A 27,905-nucleotide genomic window follows, 5' to 3' on the forward strand; every position below is an offset into this window, starting at 1 on the left:
ATCTAAACTGTCGGACGATTTGATTGTTTAAGTCCTCTCCAAGGTGAAGCGGTTGAATCTGTCCCGACATGTATCCCTTAGGTCTGAATCATGTAGAGTCCAGAATCATAATGAAACGACATGCTTATTGTAAATCACTGCGTAGCCACTGTATTGTGACTTTATTAATTTTGTTTTTCTTGAGTTTTTTAATAGTTACTGCAAGTATATTGTTGCATATGTATTATCCTGTTTCTAAACTTGCTTTCAATATAACTGATGAACATTCTTTTAGTGACCTACCCCCACATGAGTTGTCCTATAGACTTGCGCTGCGTAATAACACATTCATTAGTATGTTACATCATTCCCATCAGACTAGTAATGCCACCAATTGTTGGGTGTGTGGCCGACTTCCTCCCTATCAGAATAACAAAGGAGTTCTGCCTTTCTTTCCACATCCGTTCACACACAATGGCTCCTGTGGAGCATGGTTTAGTTTATTAAATTCCATAGACCCAGACACAGCAGTTTATCAACAACATTGGATATGGGGAAATCTGAATCTAGTTTTATTCAAAGTCTGTCACCCTAATAAGGAGGGTCACCCCAGTAGAACAGGAACTGATTTAGAAAATGAAGTGTATAAATTAGGTAATTTTACGCCTAATCTTATGATTTTGAATGTCAAATCCGAAGTTGAACTAATTCTGCCCACTATGTCAGTATTTCCAGTTAAGGGTGAATTATGTGTGAGAAAAGTTGGTTCCATACATATGGGCCATAGCCAATGCGTTACTATAGTAGAATATAGTGATCAAGGTAAATCTTCATTTAGAGCTTCTCGCCATTCTTACTTCATATGTGGCCAGACGGCATATATGCGCCTGCCTCTAGATTGGGATGGTACCTGTTACATAGCATTCCTTTTGCCACCTGTTTTCCTAGCTCCCCCTGATTATTATCGAAATGTTCATTTAGTACACAATAGAGAGCGAAGAGATCTCCCAGTTGTCGATTATACTGAGACAGCATGGGACAGATATGTAGATTTCAATAAAGGTATCTTTCCCTATATAGGTACTATATCAAATAGTAAGCTGATACGCAGACTCACCAAGACTCTTGAAGCTGTAGTAAACGAGACTATAGCCGCCCTAGGCAATCTGACAGAGGAACAATCAGTGATGAGAATTGTTGTTCTCCAGAATCGTCTTGTCCTTGACGTCATCCTGGCCGATAGGGGCGGAGCTTGCAGGGTCATCGGATCCAGCTGCTGCATATTCATACCAGAAAATTCGCCATCTGTATATAAAGCTATAACACGCCTTCATAAGATTGTAAGCCAGATACACGAGAATCCAGGCACTTGGACGTGGTCCGGGTGGTTTTGGAGTGTGATATCAGCCTGGGGATGGAGAGTTCTATCCTTCCTAGGTATTGGCCTTCTCATACTATTCAGTTGCTGTCTATGTCTACAATGTGGACCAGCGATTTGTGGTCTGTGTGCCACATCGTGCATTCCATATCACAGTTCTCGTTCAGAATGCCGGAAGAAGAAGGAAGAAGAAATGATGCTCCATGAGCAAATGGATGGAATGATGAAGATTGATGTCTCTTGAAGGGCAAGAAGGGGACAAGGAGGGAATGTGGAAATGTGGATTTTCCTGATCAGTTATGTCCCCTATCTTGGACCCCAACGGTTCTATATGCATGTTACAAGTACATGTATGTTCCCTCCAGTTCCAGTTTCTAAGACGCAAACATATGTGTGTCTACCGTCGACATGTTCTCTGTCAGATCCGCCATTGATGGGCTGGATATTCGATTCCTAGGTATGAAAGGCCACCGACTTTATATGGCTAAGTTACTCCATTTTTACAGTTCAGGCAAGTAGGCCCGATTCTGTCCCCAAAGCCTTTCCCTGCTCTCTGTCTTTGACAGCTTCAGCTTGAGCTCGCATCTGTATCCATGAACTTTGTCCTACTCCCTGTGCAGCTAACGGTGCCTGCCTCGGCCAGTTTTCGCATGCCTGCCAAGAAGCTGTATTTCACCTTCGAATTATCTATTTTGCTCTTCAGCCGATGCATTCCTGTCAAGTGATTTAGGTAAACATTTCCTTTAGCTCACAAGCAAGGACTCAGCCTTTCCGTCCTCCTGCAAGTGATTCATAGTCCTGCTGCCATGGAAAGTTTTCTGCCCCTCGCATCTCATATAGACACTTAGACGCTTGTACACGCACACACAGTTAGTATAGAATAGATTCTGTCCGAGAGTCCTTCCTTGTGGATAACATAGTTCTCCAAACATAGGATGGTAGATATGATTTGGGATTAGGTTGACTTGACCCCCCAGACTTCTCGTCTCCACATGTAGAGCTAAATGTCAAGTCCCCTTCACCCCCTAGTTGCACGTCAATTACACGTCATGCTGCTGCGCGCGCATCTATGCCAAGTATTATCTTATAGATCCACCTATGTCTGATAATGCAAACCAATCATGTTTCTTTTATTCCTTGTTACGCCTAGTTTCGATTATGTCACTGTCACGTCATTTTTCTTATCAAATGTTACGCCTTTTACATTCGTTTCATTGTAATGCACTTATTATAAAAATACATGTCTGTCAATGAATTATTGTACTTCACTTCCTGAACCCTCGTGGTGACGGAACCTGAAGGCCGCGACTCGAGTCGGCCATTTTGAATGGAATAAAGCCCATTAGAAAACCTCTTATACCACGGATTCTGCCTCTTGTTATTTTGAGCTATTTTACTTTATTTAAGATCCCGTATGAAATTCAGTCCGGTATATTTTATTTACCACAATACATATATATATATATACACTCCAAGTGCAGGCTCACCGCGTTGCTCCAGATCGAGAGGGCGCATCGCCCCCCAGCGCCTGCTTGCTGGTTAAAACATACAGTCCATGCTCACTTCCAAGTAAGTAGACAGCGCGACACAACTCTGGGGAATAAACAAATGGCTTTAATGATATTTCCATGTGCAAAGAGATTCTGTCCCTGAAACGCTCTGCATACGCGTTTCAGCCTTCAAATGGCTTCATCAGTGCCAGTCTCAAGGTGTTCTTGATGTTCCTTGGGGGTCAAGCGATGTTATGCTGTTCCCGAGACCACTCCCAGTCAGGGGGTCTCTCGCCCCTCCTCCGCTCAATGATGTACAGCTGCTTTGCTTACATTCCCCAGCCAGGTGCATTCTGGTCTTGATAGTCCATTGAGGAGGCCCATTGAGTAACAGGGCATTCCTTGCACCATGTGGTACCCCAATGACAATTGGCTGTGGGTATCAACACCATCCTTGGTTTGGGAGGTCCGGCCATTCCTTTGTCCCCTTATCAGGCACACATTGTTACCTCCTCTCTCCCCTTGCATCCAGAATCACAACAAGTGGTTTTGACATGCTGGGGGGGGCTCCACGTAAACATAAACACTCCAAGTGCAGGCTCACCGCGTTGCTCCAGATCGAGAGGGCGCATCGCCACTCAGCGCCTGCTTGCTGGTTAAAACATACAGTCCATGCTCTCTTCCAAGTAAGTAGACAGCGCAACACAACTCCGGGGAATAAACAAATGGCTTTAATGATATTTCCATGCGCAAAGAGTTTCTGTCCCTGAAACGCTCGGCATACGCGTTTCAGCCTTCAAACGGCTTCATCAGTGCCAGTCTCAAGGTGTTCTTGATGTTCCTGGGGGGGTCAAGCGATGTTATGCTGTTCCCGAGACCACTCCCAGTCAGGTAGTCTCTCGCCCCTCCTCCGCTCAATGATGTACAGCTGCTTTGCTTACATTCCCTAGCCAGGTGCATTCTGGTCTTGATAGTCCGTTGAGGAGGCCCATTGAGTAACAGGGCATTCCTTGCACCATGTGGTACCCCAATGACAATTGGCTGTGGGTATCAACACCATCCCTGGTTTGGGAGGTCCGGCCATTCCTTTGTCCCCTTATCAGGCACACATTGTTGCCTCCTCTCTCCCCTCGCATCCAGAATCACACCAAGTGGTTTTGACATGCTGGGGGGGCTCCACGTAAACATAAACACTCCAAGTGCAGGCTCACCGCGTTGCTCCAGATCGAGAGGGCGCATCGCCACCCAGCGCCTGCTTGCTGGTTAAAACATACAGTCCATGCTCTCTTCCAAGTAAGTAGACAGCGCGACACAACTCCGGGGAATAAACAAATGGCTTTATTGATATTTCCATGGGCAAAGAGATTCTGTCCCTGAAACGCTCGACATACGCGTTTCAGCCTTCAAACGGCTTCATCAGTGCCAGTCTCAAGGTGTTCTTGATGTTCCTGGGGGGCCAAGCGATGTAATGTTGTTCCCGAGACCACTTCCAGTCAGGTGGTCTCTCGCCCCTCCTCTGCTCAATGATGTACAGCTGCTTTGCTTACATTCCCCAGCCAGGTGCATTCTGGTCTTGATAGTCCATTGAGGAGGCCCATTGAGTAACAGGGCCTTCCTTGCACCATGTGGTACCCCAATAACAATTGGCTGCGGGTATCAACACCATCCCTGGTTTGGGAGGTCTGGCCATTCCTTTGTCCCCTTATCAGGCACACATTGTTGCCTCCTCTCTCCCCTCGCATCCAGAATCACACCAAGTGGTTTTGACATGCTGGGGGGCTCCACGTAAACATATACACTCCAAGTGCAGGCTCACCGCGTTGCTCCAGATCGAGAGGGCGCATCGCCACCCAGCGCCTGCTTGCTGGGTAAAACATACAGTCCATGCTCTCTTCCAAGTAAGTAGACAGCGCAACACAACTCCGGGGAATAAACAAATGGCTTTAATGATATTTCCATGCGCAAAGAGTTTCTGTCCCTGAAACGCTCGACATACGCGTTTCAGCCTTCAAACGGCTTCATCAGTGCCAGTCTCAAGGTGTTCTTGATGTTCCTGGGGAGCCAAGCGATGTTATGCTGTTCCCGAGACCACTCACAGTCATGTGGTCTCTCACCCCTCCTCCGCTCAATGATGTACAGCTGCTTTGCTTACATTACTCAGCCAGGTGCATTCTGGTCTTGATAGTCCATTGAGGAGGCCCATTGAGTAACAGGGCATTCCTTGCACCATGTGGTACCCCAATAACAATTGGCTGTGGGTATCAACACCATCCCTGGTTTGGGAGGTCTGGCCATTCCTTTGTCCCCTTATCAGGCACACATTGTTGCCTCCTCTCCCCCCTCGCATCCAGAATCACACCAAGTGGTTTTGACATGCTGGGGGGGCTCCACGTAAACATAAACACTCCAAGTGCAGGCTCACCGCGTTGCTCCAGATCGAGAGGGCGCATCGCCACCCAGCGCCTGCTTGCTGGTTAAAAAATACAGTTCATGCTCTCTTCCAAGTAAGTAGACAGCGCAACACAACTCCGGGGAAGAAACAAATGGCTTTAATGATATTTCCATGCGCAAAGAGATTCTGTCCCTGAAATGCTCGGCATACGCGTTTCAGCCTTCAAATGGCTTCATCGATGCCAGTCTCAAGGTGTTCTTGATGTTCCTGGGAGGCCAAGCGATGTTATGCTGTTCCCGAGACCACTCCCAGTCAGGTGGTCTCTCACCCCTCCTCCGCTCAATGATGTACAGCTGCTTTGCTTACATTACTCAGCCAGGTGCATTCTGGTCTTGATAGTCCGTTGAGGAGGCCCATTGAGTAACAGGGCATTCCTTGCACCATGTGGTACCCCAATAACAATTGGCTGTGGGTATCAACACCATCCCTGGTTTGGGAGGTCTGGCCATTCCTTTGTCCCCTTATCAGGCACACATTGTTGCCTCCTCTCCCCCCTAGCATCCAGAATCACACCAAGTGGTTTTGACATGCTGGGGGGGCTCCACGTAAACATAAACACTCCAAGTGCAGGCTCACCGCGTTGCTCCAGATCGAGAGGGCGCATCGCCACCCAGCGCCTGCTTGCTGGTTAAAAAATACAGTTCATGCTCTCTTCCAAGTAAGTAGACAGCGCAACACAACTCCGGGGAAGAAACAAATGGCTTTAATGATATTTCCATGCGCAAACAGATTCTGTCCCTGAAACGCTCGGCATACGCGTTTCAGCCTTCAAATGGCTTCATCGATGCCAGTCTCAAGGTGTTCTTGATGTTCCTGGGAGACCAAGCGATGTTATGCTGTTCCCGAGACCACTCCCAGTCAGGTGGTCTCTCACCCCTCGTCCGCTCAATGATGTACAGCTGCTTTGCTTACATTACCCAGCCAGGTGCATACTGGTCTTGATAGTCTGTTGAGGAGGCCCATTGAGTAACAGGGCATTCCTTGCACCATGTGGTACCCCAATAACAATTGGCTGCGGGTATCAACACCATCCCTGGTTTGGGAGGTCTGGCCATTCCTTTGTCCCCTTATCAGGCACACATTGTTGCCTCCTCTCTCCCCTCGCATCCAGAATCACACCAAGTGGTTTTGACATGCTGGGGGGGCTCCACGTAAACATATACACTCCAAGTGCAGGCTCACCGCGTTGCTCCAGATCGAGAGGGCGCATCGCCACCCAGCGCCTGCTTGCTGGTCCATGCTCTCTTCCAAGTAAGTAGACAGCGCGACACAACTCCGGGGAATAAAAAAATGGCCAGTAGATAGGTATAGTTAGGACCTATTTTCCAAAGGAAATCCGCAACATTCTATTCCCAATAAGTCTGGCGCCGATTGACGAATCTTCGCAAAATTTTCAAAACTTATGGCCAGCTCTGGTCTGCTCCTATCCTGAAAATTTCATGGTGATTCGTCAAGCGGGGGCCGAGAAAAAAGGGAGGTCCCAAAATGCGTTTTCCCCATGCATTTTCCCATAGGACCTGTTGACGCAGCTACAGCCCGAACTGCTGAACAGAATTACACCAAATTTGGCAAAGAGGTAGTCCTCAGTTCAGACTTGTGCCTTTTGCTTAAATGGTGTAAATCCATTCAGTAGTTCCTGAGAAAATTAGAGTTAAAAAGATAGATATATCTGGGCGGAGCCTAACCACACATCTCATCGTGAGATCTGATTGGCTGTCAGTACTTCATCCAAGAAGTGTTGGCAGCCATCTTGGGACCAATATACATGATAGCACCTCATTAAAAAGCATTGCAGTTAATAGAAGGTTTTAAGACTTTAGTTACATTATAAATCATTTGTTGATGGTACCATACTCATTTTAGGAATTGTGGTGTGTTCTAAGGTGATTTTACCATGTGATAAAGCCTGCTGCTGTGATATCATGAATCATGTTTGAGAGAAAACTATTTTCTCATGCTTTTCCCACAGAGGTTTGGAAGGTGATCTATAAGCTAAACTGAGAGCATATTTTCTGTAAATTCACTGTAAAACATGTACATCCAACAAGGGCAGAGACTGTCAGTTGATTCCTTTGTGTTCTACTGCAGCTTCCCAGAGTGTTCTAAAGAACAATTAGAGCGCTAACAGTCCTACTTATGACAAACGTATTGCACACCTGAAGCCATCTTTGATTTATAATAAAGTGATAATTCTTAAAACATTTAATTTAAAAAGGAACAAAATGAGGGGATTCATTTTGCCATAGGAAGTATGATTAGTGCTGCAGAAAGAAAAATTAGGGCACATTTTGAGTGACTTCTCAAATCCTCTTCTATTTCATAAAAAAATTCTGACATGCAGACTGAAACATGCACTTTGAATACCAGCAGCAGACTTCCCTGGTGAGCAGTAGCTTTACTACAGTGATCTAATGAGCAACTAGAGTGCTAACATTCAGAATTTATGGCAAATGTGGGACACATCTGAATGCCTTCTTGATGGAACCAAAGTAAAAAACTGAATGTATTTCCTACTGAGGAGTCTACAGTAAATGAGGAAATTAGGAAACTTCATAACAAATAAATCTCCCAAGATGGCCACCAGAGACAAAAGAGCCCAAATGTAGCCCAAATATCACCCAGATGTAGCCCAAGTATAGCCCAATGACAGAATGTCCCAGAGTGTTCTAATAAACAACTAGAGCGCTAACAGTCTTACTTATGACAAAAGTATGGCACACCTGAAGCCATCTTGATTGGAATAAAGTGGTAACACTCAAAACATTTAATTTACAAAGGAACAAAATGAGGAGGTTCATTTTGCCATAGAAAGTATGATTAGTGCTGCAGAAAGAAAAATTAGGGCACATTTTGACTTCTCAAATCCTCTTCTATTTCATAAAAAACTACTGACATGCAGACTGAAACATGCACTTTGAATACCAGCAGCAGACTTCCCTGGTGAGCAGTACCTTTACTACAGTGATCTAATGAGCAACTAGAGTGCTAACATTCAGAATATATGGCAAATGTGTGACACATCTGAATGCCTTCTTGATGGAACCAAAGTAGAAAACCGAAAGTATTTCCTCCTGAGGAGACTGCAGTAAATGAGGAAATTAGGAAACTTCATAACAAATAAGTCGCCCAAGATGGCCACCAGAGACAAAAGAGCCCACATGGAGCCTAAATATCACCCAGATGTAGCCCAAGTATAGCCCAATGACAGAATGTCCCAGAGTGTTCTTAAGAACAACTAGAGCGCTTACTGTCTTACTTATGACAAAAGTATGGCACACCTGAAGCCATCTTGATTGGAATAAACTGGTAACACGTAAAACATTTAATTTAAAAAGGAACACAACGAGGGGGTTCATTTTGCCATAGGAAGTATGATTAGTGCTGCAGAAAGAAAAATTAGGGCACATTTTGAGTGACTTCTCAAATCCTCTTCTATTTCATAAAACAATTCTGACATGCAGACTGAAACATGCACTTTGAATACCAGCAGCAGACTTCCCTGGTGAGCAGTAGCTTTACTACAGTGATCTAATGAGCAACTAAGGTGCTAACATTCAGAATTTATGGCAAATGTGTGACACATCTGAATGCCTTCTTGATGGAACCAAAGTAAAAAAACTGAATGTATTTCCTACTGAGGAGTCTACAGTAAATGAGGAAATTAGGAAACTTCATAACAAATAAATCTCCCAAGATGGCCACCAGAGACGAAAGAGCCCAAATGCAGCACAAATATCACCCAGATGTAGCCCACATGTAGCCCAATGACAGAAGTGTGCAAAACACTTATTTTTTGTGTATTTGCAGTTTTATATAGTGCAGACTTGTCAGGTATTAGAGTGCTTTACATGAGCATTAGTTACATCACACAAGACCAAATTCATTTTGGTTGTAGACATGGGGAGATTAAGGGATTTGACCAGAATCACAGAATGTTGAGCTGAAGCAGAAACTCCAACCTGGTTCCCCAGTTGCAAAGTCTGCAGCTCTGAAGTAAAACCACATCCTCTCCCCTAGGTGCAACATTTAATCAAGTGGTCAACTGGATAAAAAAACCATAACGATTACAAATAATTTAAAAGTTCTTTGTTGCTATTTGAAAACTCAGAAAATATGTCCTTATTTTAGTTTTTTAGAGCACTAACCATAATTTTGATGCAAATAAGACCCTCTCATATATGTAATTTCTCAAGGAAATGCTCTAGGTATTACAGTTTTGATTACATCAAGATGACGTCAGGCGTTCCACACTTTTGTAATAAATATAGAATGTTAGCAATCATTGGGATACTGTTGAGAAGCAGAGGCCAGGGGCACGGACTCCGAAAATTGAAGGCAGGTAGGAGAGTGCAGAGGCAACAATTTGACCACACTGGGCAGGCAGGAAGGGCAGTGGCAGCACAACAGACTATGGAGGGGAGTGGAAAGGGTGGCATGGGCAACAAACCAACAATACAAGACTGGCAAGAGAGGCTGTGGCAATATAATAGACCATTGTGGGCAGAAGGAAGAGGCAGTGGTAGTACAACCATACATGCCAACAGACCGTTTCAGCCAGGAAACGTCCAATGCTTTTAAGCTCAAATGGGCTTTATTTGATCTGTCTCCTGTCTACAATCTCCTCTTTTTCAATGTAACTCAAAGGGGAAAATCAATACCACAGTTTTTTTACAAAATCTCTCTCTTACCAAGTTCAAAATGTTCGCAAGTATGGTACATTGGATCATGGTAGGGAGGAGGAATTGGGGTAGGCACATGGACTCTTATAACAGAGGACAGGAGGGACATGGAGAGGTGCACCAAACTGACCCTACAGGGCAGGCATCAGGGTTTGCAGCAGCACAATACACCACACAGGGCATGCGGGACGGGAGTGCAGCACAACAATCCATAGAAAGCAATAGGGATGGGACAGGACCATGCACATGGACAACAGAGAACAGAGGGGAAAGAGGCAATGGTAGCTAGCTGACCATAATGGACAGACAGGAGAGAAAGCTGCAGCATAAAAGACAATAAAGGGCAGGAGGGACGGATCAGGGGCATTACAATGGAACAGACAAGCCAGGAGGGAGGGAATAGGGGTCTGCACATGGAAACAGAGGGCTGGGGGCAAGGGGGCAGGGCAGGTGCAGCAAGATGACCATGGAGGTCAGGCAGGATGGGCACTAGAAACAAGACACACCATGGAGAACAACAGTGAGACTATGATGGCATACACACAGACCATGGAGGGAAGGTGGGAGGGGGTCAGGGGCAGCTAGCTGACCACACAGGGAAGGTGGGAGGGGCCATGGCAGCACAGAAGACCATGCATGGCAAGCGGGAGGGTTAGTGGCAGCACAATGGCTATGATGGGCAAGGAGGAGGGTGCAGGGGCATGCTCAAAGGACCATAGAGGATAGAAGGGAGGGTCAGGACCTGGGCACAGACAAGAGAGTTCAGGGGAAGGGGCCTCACAACAGACCGCGCGGGGCAGGCAGGAGGAGCAGTTACAGCACAACAGACCAGGGAGGGCAGAAGGGTGTGGCAGTAAAATGGACCATGGAGGACAGGAGGAAGGGGATAGGGGCATGGCATGTGGACAGGCAGGATGGAGGTGGCAGGGACAGGTTACAGTCATCTGACAATGCTAGGCAGGTGGGAGGGGAGTGGCAGCTCAACAGAACACTCAGAGTAGATAGGAGTGGCAGGTCCATGGAACATGGTGGGCAAAAAGGATGGAGCAGGGGCATGCACAAAGACATCGGAGGGCAGGGGGAAGGAGAATAGGGGCAGCAAGCTAAGCACAGAGGCTAAGCAGGAGGTCAATGGTGGGCCATAGAATTGGGCAATGGAGGGCAGGAGGAATGGACTGGTACATCATGCTAAATGGAGGGCAGTGGCAGCACATCAGACCATGCATGGCAGGAGGGAGGAGGCTAGTCCATGGATTCAGACAACAGAGGATAGGGAGGGAGTGGATGGGGCAGCAAGCTAACTGTTCAGAGAAGGTGGGTATTAGGAACATTATTGTTTTTAAAATGTGTGACTGTGCAAACTACTTAAAATATGAACATGTATGCAGCATAATCTCACTTTTATTCAGGAAGAAGGGGACGTTTGTGACTGTGACTCTGGGCTCACTTGGCAGAAACACCCCCTGACCCTCCACCCCCCATCGCAAAATGTAATGCCCGTGAAAAGGGTAGGTGGACGCAGTGTTATATAGAACATAGTCCTGAGAGCACGATTGAAAAAAACTAGATATAGTATATGGTATAAACTATGCACCAAAAAGTGTGATATAAGATGAACCGGGCCGTGAAATATAATATGCAATACATTGTGCGCAATGAGAGATTCATTGGAGAGCGCAAGATAACACAGGCACTAGCGCGTGCTATGCGATATGCGCCTTGGAGTGTAATATGCACAGGGCAGTGTTGTGTAACCTAACTAGTCTATAAAGTTGTAATATAAAATATGTGCTGAGGAGTGTAACGTTGCATATGCACTGTGACAAAGATATGGATCCCAGATTGAAATATGCATGGCACAGGGGCGTAACACAGGCCCCCGCAGCTTCAGCTTCAGGGGGCCCCCTTAGCACAGCACTCGGGCAGCAGAGCTCCTGATTGAGCCCAGAGGGGGCCCCTGCACATGCCTTGCAGGGTGGCCCCCTCGAGTTTCGTTACGCCAGTGGCATGGCATAGAGCTGTACCTTATAACATAGGCATCGAGGAAGGCGCGTTAGATGGGTCAATAAAACCCGTGCGAAGGCAAGTGGGGCATGACATATTCACGGGGTGGTGTTACAGTGCACATGGGCTAGAGAGTGTCATAACATACGCACTAGCTGGTGGAATACAACACAGAGGTGTGTGGCACTCGGAGGGCACTGGTGGGTGTAACACAGCATTGGGCTCAGCCAGGAGCACGCTGTGACTCTCAAGTGAGGTTTGTCTCCTTTCCAGAGAGTAAAATAAAAAGTATTACACATCCGGTGGTGGATGTGTGTTTTATTCACCGTGAGGGGGTTTTCTTGCATATTTGGTCAAATTTTTGTCAAATCCCCTTTGAATGGCTTGGTATGCATGTGTATTAAATGTGCCCGTCAATAGCTACCCATGTTTGTATAAATAAACGACAAGAGTGTCTACTTGGAGAGTACCCACCGGCGGGGGCGCCAGGATTAGGCACGGTAGGGCGTCAGACATGTCAGAGCTTCACTAGCGGTGTAAATACATTCCATGTGGATTCATTGTATGCATAGTCGCCTTTTAATGAATATCACGCAAATCGTCATGGTGATAGGTACATACGGTTTGTCCAGCATGTCCTAGGTGTTTCTATAAATATATATTTTTTTAAATAATAGAAAACAAAGGCCGGCCCCGGGGGATGGGGTCCCCGGGGCCATAAGTGTCCTGAGGAGGGGGGCAACGCAGCCCCCCTCCTAAAGATTTTTTTTTTTAAAAGGCCATGACCCGGGGGTTGGGGTCCCCAGGGCCGATTAAGGCCTTCGGAGGGTCACATTTATTTTTTTCAACAAAAAAATGAGGGTGCAGGCCTTGGGGGATGGGGTACCCATGGCCAATAAATTAGAAAATAAGGGGGGTCACACAGCCCTCCTTCTTAAAAAAATAAAATAAATAAAAGACCGGCACCGCGCCGGAGGCCACGCCCCCTCCTTGCAGCACTCTGCAAATGCGCCCCCTGGCCAGTTGTAAGTTGGGGAATTAATTCCCCTTCAATACTGAGGGTCCCTGAGGTCCAACTAGCCCAACAGGTATCTCCAGTATGCACCAGGGAGCTACATTGCAGACAGGTGTTACACCTCTATGCAACGCAGCTCTGTGGCGCTTACTGGAAGTATCGAGTGGGCAAGTAGCCCACCAGGTGCTTTCAGTAAGCGCCACTGCGCTGCATTGCAGAGAGGTGGTCTAGGCCGTGCCCCTTTTTACATCTCTCTGCAACGCAGCTTTGTGGCGCTTACTGGAGGTACCTAGTGGTCTAGTTGGACCCTAGGGACCCTCAATATTCATGGGGACTTAATCTCCCAATTTAAAATGGCCACAGGGCGTGTTTACACAGTGGGGAAGGGAGGGGACGGGGCCTGAGGTGACATGTGCAAACACGCCCTGTGGCGCGTTTTAAGAGGTAGTTATAATCCCCTGCACTATTATATACTAGGGGCTTACAGAGGAGGGCATGCTAATCACAGGGGGACCCCAACGCATAGTGTTCCCTATTGTATGTAGGTGTTTTCACTGAATTCTGAGTGTCTTTTAACATAGCACTGGCTGTAGGACTGGTTAGTCAGACTCAGTTACCACCAGTATCCTTCTGAAAAAGTTGAGGGTACACGATGATTTTGCAACTAGGCTTCTTTCTGCTCTTCTGCTTGTTCTTTCTGCACGTTATCCTTCTTCCTGCACTTTTCTTCGTCTTTGAGGACTTCTGTTGCTTCTTTCTGCATTTCTTTTTTTCTTTCTGTGTGTTTTTTCTTCTTTCTTCACATGTCCTATCTCTGTAGGCATAGTTAGAATAGCATTTAAAAAACCTTTGAAATTCACAAAAAAAAACATAGGTTTCAGGCACGTTATAGTTAGGAATTAGCATTTAAAAAACCTCAGAAATTCACTAAAAAACCATAGGTTTCAGGGGTGTTATAGTTAGCTGGACTTTTCACTTGTACAAAACCATTGAAATTCCCCTGTTATAGTTAGTTCAGCTAACTATAACTCGCGCGCCCGCAATGCACTGGTCACTGACATCACTCATGACATCACTGATGACATCACAAATGACATCACTGATGACATCACTGATGACATCATCCTTGTGATAGAGTGGCAGACCTCCTCTCCCCCTAATATAACCTTTGATACACACATTCAAAAATAGAAACTAAAATTTTCAAAACAATGGACATACCAATACCAGTTACAACAACCTATTCAGTAATTCTAAGATCCACATACACATCCACTCATTCACCAACAGTCCTATACAGTCACTCATACATGTACTCACTCATCATATGTACTCATACACCTATACATCCTGTTACAAAACGCCACTCATCCATAGAGTTACTCACACACATAGTCACTCATGCTAATAAAGAATTAAACATCCATTTACTTGCATATACAGTTATACACACACCATCACACTTACTTCTACAGAAACTTACACATACTTAGTCTTTTAAATAATCACTTATAGAAACACATATTTATACATACAGGAACTCTTCCAATCTCTCACTCTCACATATACTCACTTATATACACCAATAGTCACATATACTAGTTTAAAACATATGTAGTTACTCATAAAGACTCTATTGAGACAGTCATTCACTCACTAACACACCCATGCACACACTCATCCACCCATACAGTCCTGCACACATGCTGTCTTCAACACATACAAACAGTGAGTCACTCATTCATGCACCTATGCACTACGTAATACCCCCACCGAACCATACAGACACTCAGACACTCATACTGATACTCAAAAAACCAAGTAATAACCTATATAGACACTCATGTAGCTACTCACCAACCCATGCAGCCACTTATACCCAAAGTGAGAGACTGATACAGATATTTACATATTTAAACATTACTCACTAAGCCATGTATTCACTAAGGTACACTTAATTAGTCAGTTATACAATCAATTTTTCAAAAACAAATCATCCATTAAGACACTTATATAACCATTTATTCTTCCATCGACCTTGGGATATACATATATAAAACATATGTAATTTTCAGAAAAACACACATTCACTGGATGATGTATTCAGTGATGTCATTTGAGATGTCATCAGTGATGTCATGAGTGATGTCACTGACCATGTCATGAGCGATGTAATATGTGACGTCATCAGCAATGCATTGCGGGCGCGCAAGTTATAGTTAGCTGAACTAACTATAACGCAGGAATTTCAATGGTTTTGTACGAGTGAAAAGTCCAGCTAACTATAACGCTGCTGAAACCTATGGTTTTTTCAGTGAATTTCTAAGGTTTTTTAAATGCTAATTCCTAACTATAACGTGTCTGAAACCTATGGTTTTTTCAGTGAATATATATATATTTATATTATCTACTGGCGGTCGCCAGTAGATAGTTATAGTTAGGACCGTGTTTCCAAAGGAAATCTCAAAATTCTATTTTGAATAACTTTGGCGCCGGTTGACGAATCCTCACGAAATTTTCAAAACTAATGTGGCGCTCCGCTCAGCTCCTACACTGAAAGTCTCAGGGGGATTCGTCAAGCGGGGGCCGAGAAAATAGGGGGGTCCCAAAACACGTTTTCCCCATGTATTTTCCCATAGGACCTTAGGTCGAAGGTGCAGCCCGAACGGCTGAACAGAATTGCTTGAAATTTGGCAGAGAGGTAGTCCTCAGGGATGTGCCTTTTGCATATATGGAGTCAATCTGTTCAGTAGTTCCTGAGAAAATTGCAGTTAAAGTATATAAATATCTATAGCCGCGCACCGTGCACGCACGGTGCGCGCACGCTAACGTGCGCGAGCGTAATTCTGATTGGTGGTTACATGTCAGTCAACATTCGAATCGGTCGAAATCAGGAAGTGTCGGCCGCCATTTTGTTTGTTTTCAATGCGAGAGTGGAAAAGGAAGGTGAAGAACGTGAAAAGGGGGCAGGGTAGAGAGTTCCTGACCCCCTAGCCTTTGTCAGGGGGTCCCTGAAGGACCCCGAAGGCAGAAAAAAACATTTACATTTTTTTTTTTTTTAAATCGCGGGGGTGCGAGCACCGTGCAGGAACCGTGCGCGCTAGGTGAAAAACCATTAAAAAAAATTGTCATACATAGTTTATTGTAAAATAAATATATAAAAAAAATAGCATTTAAAAAACCGTACAAATACACAGAAAAAACCATAGGTTTCACACACGTTATAGTTAGGAATTAGCATTTAAAAAACCTTGCAAATTCACTTAAAAAACCATAGGTTTCACACATGTTATAGTTAGGTGGATATTTCACTCGTGAAATACTAATGAAATTCCCCCGTTATAGTTAGTTCAGATAACTATAACTCGCGCGACCGCCACTCTATCACAAGGATGATGTTATCAGTGATGTCAAGAGTGATGCCACTGACCATGTCATGAGTGATGTAATATGTGACGTCATGAGCAGAGGATTGCGGGCACACGAGCTATAGTTATCTGAACTAACTATAACAGGGGAATTTCATTGGTTTTTTTACGAGTGAAATATCCACCTAACTATAACATGTGTGAAACCTATGGTTTTTTAAGTGAATATATATATATATATATATATATATATATATATATATATATATATATATATATATATATATATATATATATATATATATATCTCAAAGCAAAATCACAGTCCTGGCTACTTGATGTTTGATTCACCAAACGAGCAGAAACGGACCACGCAGTAAGGTATCTTCAGTGTTATTTTTATTCTCCCCTCAGCAACATGACGCGTTTCGACCGGGTTTCCCCGGTCTTGATCACATGACATGTCGAGACCAATAGTGCATTAAATACAGTTTACACAAGAATAAGCTCCGCCCAATTTATTCATAGGGCTAAACAACAGACTTAATGGTTCATGTTAGTGGTAAACACAATCTCTACATTCAACTGCAGTATTCAATATACAAAATCTTTTCCCCTCAGGGTAATCATTTGAACAATGAAACACTGGGCAGATATAGATATATCTCATCAACAATAGATTCTAAAATGCTAAATGCATATAGGAAATAAAGGGCAAGTGCCCAATTGTTGCTAAAAAATATATATGTTGACCACCTAAAATTACAAAAACCTGTCTGTCTGTTAATTCAATTTATGTACACAGTGCAAAATCTTGTGTTATAAACTAAAAAAGTGCATGGTGAATCACAAGTGATAAGTCAGCAAGTCTACTATTAAAACCATAGGAAACTCACTACTTGAAAAATATATTTAAATGGATGGACTAGACGCTCAGAGTTAAGGTGCCATCAATATAAATATAAATATCAATATAAAGTGCTAGTGCAAGAACAAGATTATTCTCAAAGAGAGTTAATGCTATTTCACAGTGGACAAAAATTGCTAATGCATATCGAAAGCATGTGCAAACATAAACATATACAGTGCAAATACCAATTCTAAAAATAGAGTTAAATATGTGCAAAAAACGTTAAACTTCAGCTGCTGAGAATCATATAGCAAATCATCAGAAAAACAGTACAGTTCCTTTACCACAAAAATGGATCATATGTTCATTAGATATAATCTAATCTAATAACAGCAAATAACCAACAAATGTTAGATCCCACTACCCCACAGACACCAGTAAAACCAGGAGACTAGTAAAACCAGTTAAAATCCGATAAAAGTAAGGCCTAAAATCTTAACAAATATTAGTCATGCTTAAAGGAGTATATATAAATATATAAAAGGAAAATCCTATTACATATATAGCGGCAATAGAGTTATATTAAAGGAAATTTTACAGGTCTTCCCCAGTGTTCAGGCCATTTGGCATTTTAGTATCTAACTGTAGGATATACTGACTTTCTAATTGACGCAATTTTTTCTCTCTGTTTCCTCCCCTTATTGATTGTGGAACTGCGTCAATTACAAAGTAGTTAAGGTCCGGAGCGCCCCACGAGTTTTGAAAATTTCACGAAGATTCGTCAACCAACACCAAAGTTATTGCGAAAAGAATGTTACGATTTTCCAATGGATAATAGTTCCTAACTATAACTACCTGCTGGCGACCGCCAGTAGGTAATACATATATATATACTCAAAAAGTTCACACCAACAACTGCAGCTCACTTTCCAGGTGGGTGCTGCCACAACGTGCGGTGTACTGCATACATTCTTACAAGTACTCTGCTCACACAAAGTCTGTGGCGCACACGCGAGTTGGTTGAAATCAATCGTGATTTATTATTTCACCGTGGCTGACAAACGTGTTTTGGCCATAACGGCCTTAGTCAATGTCAGCTTGCTGCCCATTAAACAAACAATATATACATAATCCTATATTCAAATGAATGACGGACTATAAAAACACATATCACTTGCAACGAGGGAACATAGCGGTCATCTTTAAGTTGTAGGATTTATGACTGTAGCTATGCTTTTACATACAATACATTACATATTCACATTACATCATGAAATCATAAAGAAACATACCGATTAGAGGAGAATCTACCTCTTCATACATCATACTTTTACAGGGCAGGCTCCTTGTTCAATTCTCTGTACTTACAATGAACATCTCAATTGCTACTTTTATCGTGGCCATATTGGAACAGGCGGAAGCAAAGACATTATTCAATTTCAAACCTTTTAATTGATCTCTTCTTTTATAAATTACAGCCTGACCAATCTATATCTATAATTTCAGATATTTCGCCCTAAATGGGATAACATATATATTTATATGGCAAAACCTGAATTAAAGCGCACACTCAGGGGGAATATGGTGGGAGATGAAATGTATTTCCAGTTACGCATTTCGACTGTAGACAGTCTTGATCACACACTGTGTTAATCTCAACAACTTGTTTACAAAAAAACTTTAAAACATAGAAAGTGGACCACAGATGTAGTGCATATAGTAATTTCAACTTCTGTGGCATCTTGTAGTATGTTACATCATACATGTTCAGTGTCGGCACAGTGCCTGAATGCCAGTTGTACTGCATCCTATACATTAAAACTTAGTAGAATTGGAAATAAAAAAATAGTATTCAACCAAATTGCTAACTGATCCCCCTAATTATATGCAAAGTGGAGGCAATTTGTTCAGCAAATTCATATGGACAGTATGTCAAATCCACGGCAACCATCTTCGAACCTCAAATGCTGGTATGCTGTCATTTGGGGAAAGGATGTAGCCTTATGGCTAGAATGGTCGACCTAAAAGCTGGGGAACCGGGTTCGAGTTTCGGCAACGACGCTCAACATACTGTGATTCTGGGCAAATCACTTAATCTCTCTGTGCCTAACAAAAAGGAATGTGACCTTCTGTACCAAAACTGGTGCTATGTAAAGCGCTCTGATACCTGATGTCTCAGGTCTAGTTCGCGCTATATAAAACTCTTTATAAAAAAAAAAGATTTGCATTATACATATAAATTTATATGAACTGAGTGCACTTAGGTACACATGAATGACGAGTGGCTGAACAATACATCCTCAATTGCGATAATAGTATCTCGATCCAAAAGAGTAAATAGTAGAAGATAGACAAAGACATTTCCTAAACAGTACTACTGAAGCTACATGAATACGTACGCAACACGTTTCAACAGAAAGCAAGTACTTTTTAGATGCCAAGTGGTCATACATATGCTTCTGCTATGTTCACATTTCCAGATACAAGTTGTCTGCTTAAACCAACTGGTTAAACTTCTACACCTCACACTGCATCGTGATAGAAATTAAACAAAATATTGATTTTAAACCCTAATCCCAAAAAGTCAAAAGGAAAATCAAACAGTCTTATCTGTTGTGAACCCTTCACCACGGAGAAGTGATTCTGTAGAAATGGGTAAGGACCCCTGTCGATGCCTCCAACCAAGAGTGGGCCCCTTCCTTTCCTCCTATAATGCAAAAACAGACAAATGTCGGGTTAACACATCAAAATGAAAGTATAGTTAGGGCCTAGGTTCCATAGGAAAATCATTTTTTGATTTGCCAATATCTTTGGCATCGTTTGACGAATCATCGCACAATTTTCAAAACTAATGGCCCACTCACTTCAGCTGGTGTGTTGAAAATATCGGGTTGATTTCTCAAGCGGGGGTGGAGAAAAGGGGGGGGTCCCAAAATGCATTTGCTCCTTGTTAATTTCCATAGGAAACTTTAGACACCGCTACAGCCCGAGGTGCTGAACGGAATTACACAAAATTAGGCTAAAAGGTAGCTCTTGGTTCCGAAAGCACTCTTTTTGTTAAATGGTGTAAATCCGTTCATTAGTTCCTAAGAAATTTAAATATTTCTTAGATATACAACTGTGAACCCTCCCGATCTCGTGCCTGCAATCTGATTGGCTGCCAACACTTCAAACCAGAAAGTGCTGGCAGCCATCTTGTGTCACAAGACAAAAAGTAAAAAAAAAAGTTCAAAAACAAGAAAAGGGGGTAGGGTAGAAACACCCTGACCCCCTAGGCCTGCTCCGGGGGTCCCACAGGGAGACCCAGATCCAAAAAAAGGATTTTAAAAAAATATGTATTTGGCGGGATTCGCGTTGGATCCGCAAATCAGGCCAAAATGTTTTTAAAAAACGAAGCATGGGCTCCCGTGCTTCATTTCCTTTAAGCCCCCGGGTGGGCTAGGTCCCAGAGGCAATGAAAAAATGTGGTGCGGGTACCTGTTTGGGCTCCTGCAGGCCTGGGGACTGCCACCTCCCCGGGGCTTATTCATTCAATGCGGGGGGAATAATGCATTTACAACGCATGCCAATACCACACACTGTTTTTAGATTTAAAGACAATGTATCTGTACCTTAAGTGCGTGGTATGGCATGCGTTGTAAATGCATATTCGTTGTAAAATGATGCATGCTTAAATATCCGTGGTAAAGGCACAACGAGGTAAAAACCTTGTTGTAGAGGCTGTTTCCCCTTACAAATAGGAGAAGGGCCACTCGGCCCACCTCCTGGAGCCGTGAATGGCCCCGGGGACCGCCATCCCCCAGGGCCGGCTCCATAAATATCCCGGGGTGCAGATTGCTATGGGATAGCCGGAGCACTGCTCCTGCCATCCCACAGCAAACAGGGTGCTCGCTCTGAACAAGCGAGAGCACTTTGCTCTCACTTGTTCAAAGCGAGCACACTTTGCTTTTTACCCCCAGGGAGCTGCATGTCAGCAGCTCCTTGGGGGTAAAAAGCCATGCCGGCTCCCACAGGGGGTGGGTGCCAGCCAGGATCACGGGGGCTTCAGGGCCCCATGGTCCCCAACCAAATGGCCATGCCTCCGGGGATAGGGTCCCCAGGGTCAAAAATGGACCGGTTGCGGGCCACGTGGCCCCTCTCCTTCTTTATTTGTAAGTTAAAAAATGGGTCAGGCCCCAGGGGATGGGGTCCCCGGGGCCAAAAGGCATGTAGGGAAGGGGGGCCGCACAGCCTCCCTTTCTTTAATTAAAAAAAAACAAAAGCCGGCAATTCGCTGGAGGCCCGCCCCTTTTTCCTCTACTCTGCAAACGCGCCTCCTGGTGCTCTTTTGGTTGGGCGATGAAGTCCCCTTCGCTCTTGAGGGTTCTTAGGGGCCGACTAGCCCACCTGTTACCTCCAGTACGCCCACATAGTTGGATTGCTGAGAGGTGCTTGGAGGCCTCGCCCCTTTTTTCACCACTCTGCAGAAAAGATCTGATTGGCTACCTCACATCAACAATGATGTTAGGCATACAAATAAGACTCAGGGCTTCAATCTCTGTGTCCTAAAAAAATTATAAAAGTAACATATAGGGGTGCAGGATAGGGATACTCTGCCCCCCAAGTTCCAGTGTGTAGGGGGGTTAGGGTCACTCCCAGAAGGGCACATTTTTTAAAAAAGGTACCATATTATAATCCCCGCCCCAGGGTGGGACAGGGACCGGGGGTCAGTGTATTCTAATTCTATTTTTATATGTGTGTTCACATATGGGAAGGAAGGCGTTCATGTGCCCCCTCCTAAAGCTATGAATTGGCTTTGGGGATCCCATCCTGCCACTGTGCCCCTCCCCCCCCAGTGGCGGTGTGCTGCTTTAATGCCCCATGCCTGTTCTGCCACTGTAGTAAAGAAATGGAGATGCCAGTTCCCAAGCTGGTAAACAGCACTGCCAGCTGGCAGGGGAGCTGGCTGGTCAGCCCCAACATAAACAAAGGCTCTGGGTGCCTTAAATTAGACTGGGGTGTGAGAAGTTGGCCTGGTATATGCTGTCTACTAGTTATAGTGGGCACCTTGCACCAGTCCAAACAACCCTTATTGATGATAGGTTTAAAAACAACATTTATTGAAAGCTATCCTAGTGGTAGCTATGGAGAGCAGCCTTCAGGCTAAGTCTTGAAGGGGTGTAAAGCAGCTTAGTTTACCAGATTATAACCTCTTGAATTACTAAATGAAAGGAGAACCACACAAGGTATATATAAAATATATGTATTTATTTCTAAACACTCACTACTAATCTCTTTCTGAGATTATAGTCTAAGATACACAATAATACAGTTCTAAAACGACAGTAAATAGCACAATATACAATGGGCCCCATGGGGCGGGCCAAACCATATATTAAGAAAGTGGTATAAGAACCACGACTTTACTAGACACAGTGCCTAGAGCACGTAGAATCGCTGGGACCCCAAGGACCCACCCAAGGTATTGACACAGAAGACCCACGGGGGAAGCGTGCAGTGTGAGAACACAGGCACGAGCCCCGTACTATTCTATGGGAAAGTCGCGGTTGGAATTTTAGAAGTTAAAGACACTTAGGAGAGGACTTTGAGCAAACCCCCCTTTAGACTTAGGGGGTTCTAGGGCCAGCACCCATGGGAGCACCGGAGTACTCGAGTTACCTCGCCCAGGAAAGCCAGGTGCGTAGGTGTCAAATGGTGTCGGGAATCGTCGTTGATTTCAATGGCGATCTGCTGCAAAGTGCTGCTGCCGGGAAAAAGAAAAGTGTCCGGTGTGATCCAAGCCTGGGGGTCAGCCTTCTGCTAAAAAAAGCTACTGGCTGTTCCTGACCTTCATCATTCAATTGTGATAACACAGCGACAACCCCCAACTCAGATGCATCTGTTTGAACAATGAATTCTTTGGAGTAGTTAGGACTTTGCAGAATGGGCGCAGTGCACATGGCCTGCTTTAGGTCATCAAATGCCTTTTGACAGCTGACTGTCCACTGAACTTTCTTGGGCATTTTCTTAGAAGTTAAGTCATTCAAGACCGTCACTATGGATCCATAACCTTTGACAAATCTTCTATAGTACCCAGTCAGCCCCAAGAAAGCTCTGACCTGAGTCTGGGTGGTTGGAGCAACCCTTTTCCATTATGATCTGGATTTTGCTTTGCAATGGTTGAACCTGGCCTCCACCCACAAGGTGGCCCAGGTACACAACCTGACTCTGCCCTATCTGGCACTTAGTGGCCTTGATAGTTAGGCCTGCTTTTTGCAGCGCCTCCAAAACATTTCTCAGGTGGACCAGGTGATCCTCCCAGGTGGTGCTAAAGACAGCAATATCATCTAGATATGCTGCACTATAGGTTCCCAGGCCTGTAAGGACTTTATTCACCAACCTTTGAAAAGTGGCAGGTGCATTTTTCAAACTAAAGGGCATCACCACAAATTGGTATTGCCCACTAGCGGTAACAAATGCTGTATTTGGCTTTGCATCACCAGCTAGTCTGATCTGCCAGTAGCCAGCTGTCAGGTCAAATGTGCTCAGAAACTTGGCTGAGGCCAAAGTGTCTATAAGCTCATCTGCCCTAGGGATGGAATGGGCATCAGACCTAGTGACTGCATTGAGACCCCTGTAGTCTACACAAAACCGCATCTCTCTCTTGTCATTGTTGGTGTGAGGTTTGGGCACTAAGACAACTGGACTAGCCCAAGGGCTATCTGAGGGTTCAATAACTCCTAAATCCAACATCTTCTGGACTTCAGTCCTGATACAGTCCCTGGCATGGTCAGGTTGCCTATAAATCTTATTTTTAACAGGCACACAGTCGCCAGTGTCCACTTCATGTGTGCACCAGGTGGTCTGACTTGGAGTCAGAGAAAACATATGTCTGAACTGGCTGAGAACTTTTCTGTGGTCAGTTTGTTGCTGGACAGTGAGGCTGCTTGCCAAGGCTACACCATCTACTGATCCATCATCAGGGTTCTGAGAGAGCAGGTCAGAGAGTGGGTCACTCTCTTCCTCCTGTCCCTCATCAGTTGCCATGAGCAAGCCCATGTCAGCCCTGTCGACATATGGCTTGAGCCTGTTGACATGGAGCACCCCATGGGGGCTCCTGGGAGTTCCTAGGTCCACCAGGTAGGTAACCTCTCCCTTCTGCACAAGTATTGTATGGGGGCCACTCCAATTGTCTTGGAGGGCTGCTGGGGCCACAGGCTCCAACACCCATACTTTCTGCCCTGGCTGGTAAACAGTCAGCACAGACTTTTGGTCATGCCAGGCCTTTTGTAATTCCTGGCTAGCCTCAAGGTTTTTAGTTGCCTTCTTTATGTACTCTGCCATCCTGGAGCAGAGACCAAGTACATAGTATATAATATCCTGTTTAGGGGGTTTGAAAGGTAACTCCCATCCCTCCTTTACTAGACACAATGGACCCCTAACTGGATGTACAAACAGGAGTTCAAATGGGCTGTAACCAACCCCCTTCTGTGGAACCTCTCTGTAGGCAAAGAGAAGGCAGAGCAAAAGTATGTCCCATCAGCGCCTAAGCTTTTTTGGGAGACCTTTAATCATGCCCTTTAGGGTTTTGTTGAACTTTTCAACTAACCCATTGCATTGTGGTTGATAAGGGGTGGTAAATTTGTAATTTAATCCACACTCCTTCCACATAGCAGTTAAGTAACTAGACATAAAGTTTGCATCTCTGTCTGATACTACCTCCTTAGGGAAACCCACTCTGGAAAAGATTCAAAGTAGGGCCCTTGCCACCTCAGGAGCTGTAGTGGTCCTAAGGGGAATGGCTTCTGGGTACCTACTGGCATGGTCCACCACCACCAGTATAAACCTGTGCCCAGATGCTGTCTGAGGATCCATGGGACCAACTATGTTAATCCCAACCCTCTTAAAGGGGACCCCCACCACAGGTAGTGGTATCAGGGGGGTCTTTGTTGTACCACCTGCCTTACCACTGGCTTGACAGGTGACACAGGAGCGACAAAACTCCTTGGTGTCTTCAGACATGTGTGGCCAATGAAAGTGAGGGACAATTCTGTCCCAGGTCTTGTTTTGGCCTAGGTGTCCTGCTAAGGGAATATCATGGGCTAGTGTTAATAGGAAGCCCCTGAACTTCAGAGGTATAACCAACCTCCTGGAGGCACCAGGCTTGGGGTCTCTACTCTCTGAGTGCAGGAGTCCATCATGCCAATATATCTTATGGGTTCCACTAGCATTCCAAGCATCCTCATCAGCAGCTTGCTTTCTGAGGGGTTCAAGAGAAGGGCAGCACAGCCAAACCATATATTAAGAAAGTGGTATAAGAACCACGACTTGACTAGACACAGTGCCTAGAGCACGTAGAATCGCTGGGACCCCAAGGAACCACCCAAGGTAGTGACACAGAAGACCCACGGGGGACGCATGCAGTGTGAGAACACAGGCACGAGACCCATACTATTCTATGGGAAAGTCGCGGTTGGAATTTTAGAAGTTAAGGACACTTAGGAGAGGACTTTGAGCAAACCCCTTTAGACTTAGGGGGTTCTAGGGCCAGCACCCATGGGAGCACCGGAGTACTTGAGTTACCTCACCCAGGGAAGCCGGGTGCATAAGTGTCAAATGGTGTCGGGAATCGGCGTTGATTTCAATGGCGATCTGCTGCAAAGTGCTGCTGCTGGGAAGAAGAAAGGTGTCCGGTGTGATCCAAGCCTGGATCGAAGATCAGAAGAACCTGAAAGCAGAGGGGAGAGAGTCTGGGTCACTTGCCAGTGACCAGTGGCTCGATAGACGAATGCACACCGATGTCAGGTGTTTCAGGTGCAAAGAGTTGAAGTTTGACTCTGCAGCCATGAGGTTCAGGAGGCGTCGACGACAACCAGGAGCTGAGTTCCAGCTGTCCCACGAAGGATTTCGAGTGCTGCAGTGTTGGTGCTTGGATTGAACCCAACAAGCCTTGGAAAAAGCAACCCACGCAGGAAGAGAAAAGATGCTTCGGTGCGGACCAGCAAGGTCCTGGGGACTCCGCAAGCAATGGAGAGTCAGGGCACGTCTGGAGCAACCAGGTAAGCCAAATTAAAGTTAGAGTTGCCTTCACAGGGACCCACCAGTCAACGGACCATGGATCGCGAAGGGACCTCGAGAGGAATCACACAATACCAGCCCACGGGTCACTCGGTGAGTGTAGGCCAGTAATCTTTGGTGGAGACACTGCTCAGGGTGTGGACTACAATTAGCCCAAAGCACAGTCTCAATGATTGACGAGAAGCATAGGCACTTGCAAATGTGCTTGGTGTCCAGGGGTTCCAGTTCCACGGTCCCCACAAGGGCTACGAGTCTCAGCTTTGCTGGTTGCTCGGGTCGGCCTCTGGGAAGTCTAGGAACCCACCTCCTGTGTTGAAAATTCTTCGGAGTCTGGCGGGAGCTTCGGAGATGCAAACGGACAGATGTATCTTTGGTGCCTGACAAGCAGGGGAGTAACTTGTTTGCTCCAAGGGAGATTCTTCAGTCACCTAGCGCCTTGTAGATCATCGAAGTTCCAGGATTATGTGTCAGAGTTTTGTCCAGGTTTAATCTAAAGTCCTGTAGCCAGGGGTTCCTTTCTTATACCCAAGGAAATGGTGAGACAAACTCTAGGGACCCACCTATGGGAGGGTCAGGAAAGAGGGGTGGCTACACCCATTTCCTTTGTCCAGTTTGGCGCCAGAGCAGGAGCTGGTAGCCCCTGCAACCGGTTTGAGCTGGACTATGCACAGGGACACCAATTGTGCCCCCAGTGCAGACTTCAAAGCACTCTAGGAGTGCACCCACCCAGCCCCAATACACTAAATCCTGGTTGGGAGGTGGTGACACCTCCGTGTGACAGGAAACCTATTGTCCAGGCCTCCCCTGTCGGAGTTTCATCCAGCAGCAGGAGGGCAGACTTGTGTCTGTGGCTGGCAGCATCCGTTTTGTGATGCCAGGGCTCTGTTAGTTGGTACCGGGCATACCGGTGCTGTCATGTCTCTCCCTCTAGAAGGGTGGAATCATACTCTCACACCAGTTACTGGTGTGGAGGTATGATTCCAAGGTGTTGGACACCAAACACGACATGTTTCCATGCACCCATTCCAAAGTTAGCATTTACCGTTTGATTACAATGCCCTTAAGAGTATATGGTCGGGCTGCATCACAAACAACCCCGGAATCAAGGTTCTGAAAGCTGCAGAGGGGCCCTGCTCATGCATGGGCACCCTCTCACATGAAACCCAGCACCCTGCCTTCAGGATTGTTAAGTCCTGCCATAGGGGTGACTTATAGGTTTATATGTGCAGTGATGTGGAGAGATATAGTGAACCTGTATCTCAGTAAGTGGTGCATTCACCACCTTACCCAGGCTGCAGTAGCAGACCTGTGGTGTAATTTTGGAAGGCTTCCCAGGGGTGGCATAATACATGCTGCAGTCCCTGGTAGGCCTCTGGGGTACCTATGCCCTGGGTACACAGTATACCATATACTAGGGACTTATAAGTTTACCCCAGAATCCAATCTGGAATGTACCTAAAGTACCAGTAATCCATTTAGCGAGGAAGCAGCTAGGCTGGGGTCCTGGTTAGCAGGGCCCCAGCCAGACTAAAGTAAAAAAACAGTGAAACATCAGCAAAAAGTGGGGGTAACTATAAGAAGCAGATCCTACTCTCCTACATGGGGCAACTCCAAAAGCAAAACAGACACCACG

This window comes from Triturus cristatus, chromosome 2_2 (genome assembly GCF_964204655.1).
Source record: "Triturus cristatus chromosome 2_2, aTriCri1.1, whole genome shotgun sequence".
Taxonomy (NCBI): Eukaryota; Metazoa; Chordata; class Amphibia; order Caudata; family Salamandridae; genus Triturus; species Triturus cristatus.